Source organism: Hibiscus syriacus, unplaced genomic scaffold (genome assembly GCF_006381635.1).
Source record: "Hibiscus syriacus cultivar Baekdansim isolate YM2019G1 unplaced genomic scaffold, ASM638163v2 tig00112495_pilon, whole genome shotgun sequence".
Taxonomy (NCBI): Eukaryota; Viridiplantae; Streptophyta; class Magnoliopsida; order Malvales; family Malvaceae; genus Hibiscus; species Hibiscus syriacus.
In genome coordinates, this window is record NW_024063345.1 from 436,551 (window position 1) to 449,040 (window position 12,490).

At 32.0% G+C, this 12,490-nt stretch overlaps 1 pseudogene; it reads right to left on the reverse strand.

Moving 5' to 3' along the window:
• Nucleotides 1-8,440: 8,440 nt before the first annotated feature.
• LOC120180372 lies at nt 8,441-12,055 on the reverse strand (annotated as a pseudogene).
• Between the last annotated feature and the right edge of the window lie 435 nt (nt 12,056-12,490).

Here is a 12,490-nt window from a genome sequence, read left to right on the forward strand (position 1 = left end):
AGTCTGATATTTTCACAGTGCAACAGTGTAGTGTACTCTTCAATGGTGGGTACCATGTCCTCATGATTAAAAGTAAAGCAACTGTATCCCGGGTTCCAGAACTGAACCAAGGCTCTGATCAAGGGATCATCAGTCTTGATATGAAGTAACAATGAAATGTCACCGTGCCGTTGGTTGAACTTCTGTTTCTGATCATTCTTCCAACTACCCCAGATGTCCCGAAGCTCTTGTACGTCGTTCTGCTTTAGGCTAATAGAGGCGTAGCTAACCAGTTCTGACACATAGCTTCCTTGAAGACTGTCTCTCTTTTCCTTCTGAGTCTTCTCGGACCATAGTCGTACCTCGGGGGTTTTAATCTCTTGTATTACAACACCTTTATCCATTAATTCAGATTATTATGTGTAACAAATACTTTTTAGGGATCAATGACCTCTTGTTATGATGCAAATGCTAAAAACAAATACAAAGGCAAATAGTTAGTAAAATAAAAACAAATAGAAATGAATAAAAAAATGGCAAGAAAAAAAACATAAGGAAAAAAACATGGTTAGGAAAGAAATGTCCTAGGTTTTGGAATGTCGTTTTGGGGTAGACTCTATTTCTTCAAAGTCTCCCGGTTTAGGTTCTAAAAACGGTACCCGAGTTCTCCTTGCTGGAACCCCCTTGGGCTTACCAGACCCTTAGTCCTAAACCCATCACAGGCTTGTGTGGACTAAGTTAAACTCGAGAGGACACATTCCCTTATGTCTATGCGGAGAATAAATTCACACGAAGACATAAGGTATATGAATCCTGAAGGCTACTTGTTAGGCATATGCGGTGAATAAATTCACACGAATGCGTCGCTTTTACCCCCACTTAAAACGGGTTCGGAGCTCGAGTAAAGAGCCTTTAGATGAAAAAGTTCAGGAAACTGAAATCATTAGAAAACGGTCAGTCAACTATTTACTCAGAAAAATATAATCAAAAGTAAGTAATAAGGATCAAAATGTTACTTTAAAATTTAAACTTACCCTTTTCATTAAAAAGACAACTGGAAATTACCTTAGCCTGACTCGTTTACTTGTCCCCAGCGGAGTCGCCAAACTGTCGCAACCGTCTTTCGGTTGGGCCCCGAAATTGGGCTTCGACTTAGGAAAATATGGATTGGAGTCGCCACCGACCACTTTAAAACGAATTTAGGTGGGTCGAACACCATTTTACCTGATCTGAGTTGTATCAGAAACGTGTCGAGTTCGGGAGTCGGTTACAGTCAAGGAATGATTAGCACCCTTGAACCGCCCTTTCGGTACCACATAATTTTCAGTTGTCTTAAATTAAGAAAATTGTAATTTTAAATAAAAAGGTAAAATTTGATCCTGATTACTTACCTTAGATTGATTTGAAAATATCCTTAAAAAATCGAGAAATGTATTAGATAAACAAGGTAAAGAAAACAAATATGATAAAGAGAATAAAATAAAAGGGAAAAATAAAATAAATAAATAAGATAAGAAAAAATATTAAAGTAATAATTATATATAGTAATATTTGAAAAAAGAATATATATATATATATATATACATCAAAGTATTAGTAAAATAAATAAGCTATATATATATACAACAAAAATTTAAAAATAGAAAAGTTACCCTCTCACTTCACCGAAAGTGGGAGGCTTTAGTCAGAAATAAGACAAAAAGAGGAAAGTGGAAGAAACTTTAGTTAAAAATAAAACAAAAAAATGAGCCCTCTAAGTTAGTAGTATATAATATAATGTTTAATAATAATAATGATAAAGACACAAGGTTTAAAATATATATATATATATAATAATGAATAAAAAACGAAAATAATAAAAATATATATATATATATATATAAAGTTATAAGATATATTACGTAAATAAAGAAATAATCAAATAAAAATAATTAAGAATATATATATATTAATAATAGGTATATAAATAAACTATTAAAAGTATAAAAAAAATATATAACTAGATAAAGATAATTACAATATATAGTAATAATAGACTTATAAGTAAAATATTAAAGAAATATATATATATATATATAATAATAAAATATAGTAAAAAATCAAATGAAAATAATTTAAAATATATATATATATATACGTATAATAAAAATAAATGAATAAAATATCCACATAATAAATAAAGGGACTAATATAGATTTTTAAAAAGTTCTTCCTCTCTTTTAACCGAAAATCAAACCGCTTTTTCAAAATAAGCCTAGGGGAAGCGTAGATTTAAGAGAAAATATCTCGGTTCCCTTGTGTTCATCGACCATTTTAAAGTAAAAACGAAAAAGAAGAAGTGAAACAAGCCACATGCAAGCGAGAATCGAAGCAATATAGGTAAAAATACCTCTTTTATTTCTCTGTTGAAAATTACAAGCGAATCTTTGGGGCTTATTGCATATTTGTTTTGGGTATTTTTGTGTGTGCGTAATCCCGTATGATAATCGTGTCCCCTGGTATGGTAATTACAAGGCTTATTTATAGTACTAAAAAACCCTATTTTAGACTAGTATTTGAGTCCTAATCCAACTCTATTTTATACTAGTATTTGAATCATAATCCAACTCTTCTTTTTTAATTACATGAAGACTCCTCGGTTGACAGGACAATATCTGTGTCTTCAGGATTCAAATCAATATCATATATTTTACATTTAAAAACTATCTATGTTTTATAGAGTTATAGAACCCTTTCAACTTTTTAAATTTACAGCAACAAAAAAATCAGTTAATTTTTTTATTCTTTTAATCTTCACACGTTTTCATTTTTTTAAATCATTTTTAATTTTTTTAACTAAACCTATTTTACAATTTATAGGAAATAAAAGCTGATTTGTTTTTGTGTTCTCTTTAAAAAAAATACAAGGAGCCTAATTATTTTAGCTTCTTATTTTCTATTTAAAATAAAAAAAAATATTTGATACAAAGTATATGTACAAATTAGATTTTAGACACTTACCTATTTTATTCCTAAAATCTAAAACTTTTTTTTATTAAAAAATCTAAAACTTAAAATTATAAACAATAAACCTTAAATAATAAATAATAAACTGTAAAATTCTAAATCCTGATTAAAGAAAATAACGTCAATAGCCAAAATTATTGAATCTAAAATTGCTGGAGTATATATATATAAAACATCAACTCATATATATCTTTTTGTTGAATATCAACTATATTTAATATCTATTTACACATTGAATTAACAATAAAATATATTATCAAATATATTTCATGGACATTGTTTGAAACTCATTTTTGAAGAAAATTTCAATGATAAAATAAAATATTATTATTTTTAAAAATTTAAATTCAAAAAATTATTTTTATAAGATGTATTATCAATAAAATAAAAAATTCTGAATATACAATATTCTATAATATTACAAACTATTAAAAATCCTAAGATATTATTGATATTGAGATTTCAACCATACGGTGGATTTACATGTAATTTAGGGAGGACACGTGCTTATTCTAAAATCTGAATATTTTTATGTTAATTGTTCATTTTACAGATGATGCTTACTTTTAAATTTTATTTATGTCTATCAAATACAAAAAATTTATATTTTTTTAGTTGTCCTCCTAATTCTAAAATTTCATTTTGATTAATTTAGACCAACTCACATGACACACTTTACTTTAGTGTATAAGTCTTAATATATTCTCACTATGAAAAAAAGCCACTGTTCTAACCAAATTTCTTTTAATGGCACCACTTTTTAAGTTGAAAGTGATTCTACGAAGCACTTAGACATTCCCTGTAAACGAGGCAATGCAAAATAGTTCAATGTCGAGGAAATTTCAAGTTCATATTGTATGGCAACATAAGTTTATCTTTATGAAATATAGTTACTAATTAAGATACCATTGAACCAGACATTTATTAATAATATAGACTTGATATGAGTTGGTAGGTCAAACTTGAACTGGACCTGAAAAAGAATATGGATTAGCAAACACATATTTTAAGAACTATATGAATCTATTCTTTGATAGTTGGTGATGTGCAACCAATATGTAATTTAATGATAAAATACTTTTATACAATATTTAAGTTAAAATTAATTTTTATAAATTGAAATATATTATATATTTAAATAAATAATAACTTATATTTTTATATATTATAAAAATGATAGTACATCTTTAATTAAAATTTATTCAATCTCATTATTAATATTAGAGATGGTCATGTGTCTAATCAAATTTTTGACTCATATAAATATGATCCAAAAAAATCAAATCATTTCACATGCACCCAATCCAATCCAGATTTAGAAGGTTTTACCTAATTAAAAAGAGAAAATAACCTCATTGACCAAAAATATCTTATAATATATGATTTTAACTAATTTTTTTTGTATTTGTTAAAATGACCAACTAAATCGCAATGCGATCGATAATTCGCAACGCGATCTCCGGTATCGCAAATCAGTTTCCAGATTCGTAACGCGAACTTCGATTATCGCAATGCAAACTTGGACTATCGCAATGCGAATATGTAAATCGCAATGCAATAGTCGACTATCGCAATGTGAACTTGGACTATCGCAACGCGAACTTAGACTATCGCAATGCGAACTTGGACTATCGCATTGCGAACTTGGACTATCGCATTGCGAATAAGTCGACTATCGCAATGCGAACTTGGACTATTGTAATGCGAACTTGGACTATCGCAATGCAAATATGTAAATCGCAATGCGATAGTCGAAGTTCGCATTGCGATAGTCCAAGTTTGCGTTGCGATAGTCCCAGTTCGCATTGCGATAGTCGACTATCGCATTGCGATTTACATATTTGCATTGCGATAGTCCAAGTTCGCGTTGCGATTTATTCCAAATTCGTTGCGATAGTCCAAAATCGCAACGACTTGTGGTATTGCATTTGTTTCTTAAGAATTTTCTCTAAAAAGATAGTATTCGCGCGGACATGTCGAATACACATATTACCACGACCACAACCACAACCACGACCCGAGACGAGAAGGACGGCGGCGGCGCGCGAGAGTTCCCCTTATTCTCTATCACTCAACAAGGAAGTGGGAAAGCCAAGCCTTAAATACCATTCCCAATAGTATTTCCAATATTATGTGGGATTGAGCATTACCAACACTTGTTTTCAATACAATGTGATTATTCAGGAAACAATTAACAATCATACACCTTAAAACAACTAAATCAGCAACCAATTGCATTAATATTATACGATTAAATATGTCATAATTAAAAGTCAATCTACAATCAATCGCGATTATTGCAATTTTAAGCAAAATATTTAAAAATAATATCACTATTTAAGGCTCAATCCCACATAGTATTGGAAACAAGTGTTGGTAATGCTCAATCCCACATAGTATTGGAAACACTATTGGGAATGGTATTTAAGGCTTGGCTTTCCCACTTCATTGTTGAGTGATAGAGAACAAGGGGGACTCTCGCACGCCGCCGCCGTCCGTCTCGTCTCGGGTCGTGGTCGTGGTAATACGTGTCTTCGACAAGTCCGCGCGAATACTATCTTTTTAGAGAAAATTCTTAAGAAACAAATGCAATACCGTCTTTGCGATTTTGGACTATCGCAATGAACTTGGAATAAATCGCAATGCGAACTTGGACTATCACAACGAATTTGGAATAAATCGCAATGCGAACTTCGACTATCGCAACGAATTTGGAATAAATCGCAACGCGAACTTCGACTATCGCAACGAACTTGGAATAAATCGCAACGCGAACTTGGACCATCGCAATGCGAATATGTAAATCGCAATGCGATAGTCGAAGTTCGCGTTGCGAATCTGGAAACTAATTTGCAATACCGGAGATCGCGTTGCGAATTATTGATTGCATTGCGATTTAGTTGGTCATTTTGGCAAATCTAAAAAAAGTTAGTTAAAATCGTATATTATAAGGCATTTTTTGTCACTGAAATTATTTTCTCCATTTAAAAATCCAAAATGGCCTATATATATTTATATACTATCATTTTTATTGGGTAAACAAAGGACCTAATTAAAAAGATAAATTAAAAAAGATATTATTGCATTTGTCTTCAAATATATAAGAGATAATTATAATATTATGTCAGATCATGTTTAGTTTTTCATCCTAAATCCAAAGTCGAGTCGATCTTATTTAAAAAAAAAACTCAATCTGATTCGATCTCAATTTAAAACTTTAAAATAAAAAAATCAAACAATCAAATCAGATTGATTCAAAACTTGTTAGATCCGACTAAATTTATCATCTATAACTAATACTTGTTTTTGCTCAGCCATTTTTTAAAAAATGGTTATTTTAGTTTAACTGAACTAAACTTTTGAGTCAAATGGTAATTTTATTTGTGTTTCCGGGAGTTGTTTACTGCATGGGCAATTTACCTTTAAAAAAAGTTTGTCAAACGTTTGTTCCATTTAATTAGAACATTTACCACTGGGACAAAATTCAAAGTTATTTATTTTCTAACCACTTTAGCTTAAATCCTTTACACTGCCCTTAATTTAAAGCAAAAACTAGTAGGAAAAAATTCTCTAGTAAAATATCTTTCATTAATCACTCGTCTCGCTTTAACAATTCTTTAACCATTAGTAATGAATTTATTTTAATATATATGTAAATGATCTTAATGATGAACTTATTTTAATATATATAAATCATTAAAACTACTAATTTTCACTATTTGAGTATAGTCAAACACACAGTTTATCAAATTCGAAATTTAAGGAGTTATAAATAGTAACATATATTTTAAAGACAATCTTAAATAAAAATATTAAAATATATTTAGTAAGATTATATTGTTTCTATGTATTTTTGTTTTCTAAGTTAATTTTTTTAGTATAAATTAAGAATGTATAAATTAAAGATGATTATTTGATCTGAACCCATTAGATTTTCATTTGATTTAATCTGAATTTATATTCTTTTGTAAATTTAGATTAAGATCACGGTATATTTAAGATGAAATTTTTTGACTTGAGACAATAATGTAAATATCTCTTATATATTTAAAAATAATTACAATAATATGTAATAATTTTCAATTACCTCTATTTTATTGAATAAATTTTTATATATTATATTCGTTTAAGTTAGATGTAAGTATTTACTTCAAATCAAGTCCAATTTTAAATCGAATAAAATCTCCTTAAACTTGTATTGAATCGTGTAATAAATAAAAAGATAAAACATTAAAAATAATATTTAAATCAACTACCAACCCCACCTATGATTCATCTCTACGTATAATAGAATTATAACTGTGTTTGTAAGGTTGTTAGTGCATAAAATAATATATATAAATGAATAAATAAATAGAGATAGATAAGGTTTGGGCACAGTGAAAGTGAAAAAGGATAAAGAAGTTTCCCCAACAAATAATAGAAAAGGTATAGAGGAAAGCGGTGTAGAAATGATGATTTTTGCATGAGAGTGAATTATTAACTCAACACTCCATGTGCTTCCATAAATGGGGGCAGAATGCACTATATTCAATCATCTCCTTCCTTTCCCCCCCCCCTCTTATTACAGTTTTCAATCCCCAGCGACAAATTAAAGAAAAAAGTTTGAACTGGACACTTTTGTCTGGTCAAAACTCTAAAGAAAAAAAAAACTAACATATCCATGTTTATTTTTCTCCTAAAAGAAACAAAACTTTGTAAGGATTCTAAATTATGTTAGTCCAAAACCTGTCAAACTGGGGTGGGGTTGCTTCCTGTTGTTGTTGGGTTCGGTGGTGCTCTTAAATTTCCCTAGTTGTTGCCTTTTTGCCCTCTCTGCTATCTCCCCCCCCCCCAATTTTGTCCTCACATTGTTCCATTCATTTTGCTTTAATTTCTATAAAATGTTCTCCAAAATAATTTGTTACTATAGGTAATTGCGTGTTCAAATTCACGTTATTTAATTATTATGATTTTTGGATAAAAAATAAACTATTATTATTATAATGATATTAATTTAATTAATACTGGATTAAGGTATAATAAACTTTTAACTAATAAGAAGAGAGATCAAAATAGCCAAAGCACCAACGATCATCAGTATTGTTGGTTGGTTGGTTGAGCCTCACTGGGGCTTCCACCAAATGCTTGCTTGAATCTTCTTCTTCATTGCATCTAACATCTCCCATTCTCTTAGTTTTCAAACCACTTCGATTAAAATTTTATTCTCTTTCCTCTTCATTTTTCAGAATTCCAAAAGCTCGAACTATTGTTATAACACACGACCCCACATCAATAACTTCTCTCTTTTTCTTATTCCTGCAATAAAATGGGGGGAAAGAGACAAAATGAACAGTTTTCGCATGTATAAATCTCCTTCAGAAGATTGCTTCATGCAACATGTAATATGTATTAAAAAAGGAAATGCAATCAGTTTTAGAAATCAGTAGATATATTATGATGAAGATGAAATAATTTATTCATGGTTACAACCTTTCATGTCAGAGTACTTGGCGGCCACAAACTTCTATGGTGCAGCATCTAAGACAATGCCCTGATCATCAAATGCAATCGATTTTAGAAATCAGTAGCTGTATGTACAATGACGATGATGAATTAAGTTAAATTTAGACTTTTGATTTTTGATTTAATTGGTTCAATCGAATTTAACTGTCTACCAAAGTAGCAACTTTGGCCCCCAAGGAATAGAAGTCTAGCAAAGTAGCAACTTTTACTAATAATTTAACTGTCTTCTTAGTTAATAAGCATGCAACCATCCTTCACAAACATACCTCTGGAGGATCAAATTTAGCCCCAAGGTTGCTAAGTTTGGCGTGGGCTTCTGCAAAATCCTTGAAGAACGTCTCTTGATCTTCTGCATATTTCTCGGCATATACCTGCAAAGAGAGTAATGCCCAGCCAAAACTTTGTTTATATATTCTTACTGGCTTAGTTTGAACTCGGTCTACTTACCTTGAAAGAGGGATCTTCAAAAAGAGCAGCATCAGTTGGCAACACAAGCAGATCTTCATCACTTTTAGCTTTGATCTCCTGTTTGTACGGATAAAAGAGAATCAGAGGCTTTCACGTCTCTTCTTGAAAAGCCAAAGTGCTTTCGATTTCAAACCTTGAAGTATGAATTGTCAAACTTCAACCATTGCACTGTCCAGGATTGTCCTCCCGGTGCTCCCGGCCCATTTTTCTGCCATTCAAGATGGAAAATCCAATTTAAATTTTACTGGGGCAATAAAAAACTTACACTTAAATTTTTTAAAGCCATCTTAATTCTTAGCGGGTCGAGCTAGAACTTTATGGTTCAGTATGAAAAACAAAGTAGAAGTGGTTGATGCTGGAACTTGGCCACACTAACCTAATACTGATCCATAGGAAAATGGAAACAGGACAGCTTAAACCTATAAGGCAAAGATGGGTGCTTCTTTCTCGCACTTGCTTTTCTATGTGTCTTTTTATTGATCACATGTATCCATAGGTTTCAATCAAGCACTATAATAGAAATAGCGGGTAACCAGTTCTTAACCCATTGATGCCAAGTGCATCCAGGATAGGGGGACTCGAGACTGCTTCTCTGAAGAATAGTAATTTGCTAAATAAAGCACTTTGCATCTTCTAAGGTAAGTAGAATAGGCTATATAAGGCTAAGCATTTGCCCCAAAACCTCTATCCCCAATCAAGATTTGGACATGACAATGAGCCAATTCAAGTTACTCACACACACAAAAAAGAGACTTTTCCTATTTAGCATCAAAACAGATTGCTTAAATACCGTATACTTGGTTTCAGGTTTACCCCAACTGCTACGTTCTGGTCTGGCCCTCCCAAGTGTATGTGCGCCAGATAATGCAACTATTTCCTGCATATGATAATTATCATTGCGTGCTCATGATAAAGACAATAACCAAGGATATTGAAATAAGTTTACCTTGTCATTGAATCCCATTCGGTAGAAAACCTTCCGCATATGATCGGCAGGTGAAGAGGCTCCAGCAGCTAAACAACAGAGAAAATTCATAACTTTTAGAGGTCTCTAAACATAAGTAGAAGATAATGTATCAATGCCGATGAGGGAACAAGGTAAAACAGGCCCAAATTAATTGGAGATGCACTAATAGCAATGTTAAAGAAAACAGGGCCAAAGCTCAAGCCTGTAAGACCTCTAGTTCTCAGTACAATCAGTTGGAATAAACGGTTTGGTTTTCTTTTATGTTACTAATTTAATGTAAACTAAACAATACCATAGTATTTGATAATTAACAAAAAAACGCATTTGATTTAATTTTATGGTCTTTACGAAACTAAAGCTTAAAGGTTCACAGCTTATTGATTACAATCTGGTTCCAGATTTTGATGGTAGGATTATTAGCTGGTTTGTGTATAGTTGCTGAACCAAACAAGCCACCAGTTTCAAATTCAACTGATCCGATCAGTTGGTTTTATCCAGTTTTAGAACAATGACACCCCCAAGTATATGTTCTATCCTGTTGATGATGAAAACCAGGTAGTGCCTATTTGTCAGCGGAGGAAGATACAGTAGATGCCATCAATGTAATGACCCGCCTAGAAATCTAGTTCACGATAACCGTTCAAGAAACAGCAGCCCATCTCCCGCCAATGGCTCGAGTTTCTCTTTTTTTGGATAAAAGGTTTCCACGTCTCTATTTATATTTCTTAATTTAGGAAACCAGACGCACTATGATCTTCCCGGAATTTACATTGATAATAAGAAAATCATGCACTGATATAAGTTTCATTTACCAGGTAGTCTGCCCTCTTCAGGACAGTAGTTAGGACTAGGGGCATCAACTCTTCCATATGTCATGGGAATTCTAGGTCCCCCAGCCTCCTGAAATGTCAACTTTATTCTCAGTGTAATGACTACAAAATGGATTGATACAAAAAATACAAACTGAAGAATAATTGCAAGGATGACCTCAATAGCAGTAGCACTAGCCAACTGGAACAAATCCGCGTAAGATACAGCAGGGTACTTGTCCTTGATAGGCTGAATAAGTTTCAATGCATTGACAAGACCTGAAACATAAGCTAATGAGACTAGAGCGCTAGCAAGTACTAACTAAGCTAATTCTACGTTATAAGAAGGAGCTAATATGCTACCCGTATTGGATTTATATTTCAGCTCAACTTCAAACCTAAGACTTCCATTTGCACCACTTCTTTGAGGCCATTCCTTAACGTTCTTGTTGTAGGTACCAGCGTCATGCCATCCTAGACGAACCTATTGAGCATATATCAATATCATACTACAATAAATGGAAGTTTTTCTCAATTCATGAAAAACTTTTGAGCCTTTCCCCCCCTGAAACTCCGATGCCTCCGTAAGAAACTAAAACGAGTCCGAGATTACTCATAAAACCGAAGATCGCTGTATATATTTTTATACTGTGTAAGCTTATGGTAGTATGGTATTGGTACATTGCTTCAAATATGAAACAAAACTTCACTAAAATAAAAAATGTCTTCAAAATGAACCATCGTGCTATTATTTTTACGGTAAAAAAATTCAAACTCAAAGAAACATAACATCCATTCAACAATGAACAAAGTGAAACGGGATCAATACCAGAATAGGATGACAGTGTTTGGATTTTAAAATCTGTCGGATATCTTCTGTAGCACTTTTCAACTGATCAGTAAGCGAGGCAGCGCATTTCGGACTTGTTACAGAGCTGAATCGTCCGTTAGTGGACACATTTACAGCTGATCCTCTCTATAAATATAAATAAATACACAAATTATTTTCAAAACGAAACAATATATAGAAATCCAAAAGAGAAACATAAAGAAAAGGATGAACCTGGTGGCGAGATAAAGGAGAGGGGAGAAGAGAGAATGCGAGGGATTTGAGAGAGGAAGAGAAAGAAAGGAGAGAGGGGGTAGCGCGGGGAGAACGTCGATCGGCGGAGGAATAAGAGAAGATACGAAAAGAGGCGATGGTTCGGAGAGAGGAAGCCATCGGCTTTAACTGCTGCAATAGAGACTGTGAAGGCGATGAAAGAGTGGGAGGAGCTTTAAGCATTAAACTTAGCTGTGATGCTATTGTTGCCTCAGCCATGTCTAACGGTCTCCTATTGTTTCGGAACTTTTTTTAACCATAATGCCAAAAATATCCCCTAATATTTGTCAAATTAATCGTTTTGATCTCAATTCTTTTTTGTTTGAAGCATTTTGACATCTAACGTTTTATTTTGAGACCAAAAGTTTCCTTTGTAAATAAGCTATTACTTAACATATGATTAATACTTTAAAATAAGAGCACTAATCAAGTTAAAATGAAACGTTGAACGCTAAAATGCCATGAAAAAAATAATAAGGAACAAAGTCATTATTCTATCAAATGTTAAGAACCTTTTGCCTTAAAATGAAATATGGAGGGCTAAAATGCTCCAAAAAATAGACTATGAGGTAAAATAACTATTTTAATAAACATTGGGACTAATTTTGAAATTATACATTTTTTTGTTTATTACTTTTGGGTTACTAAAAGCAC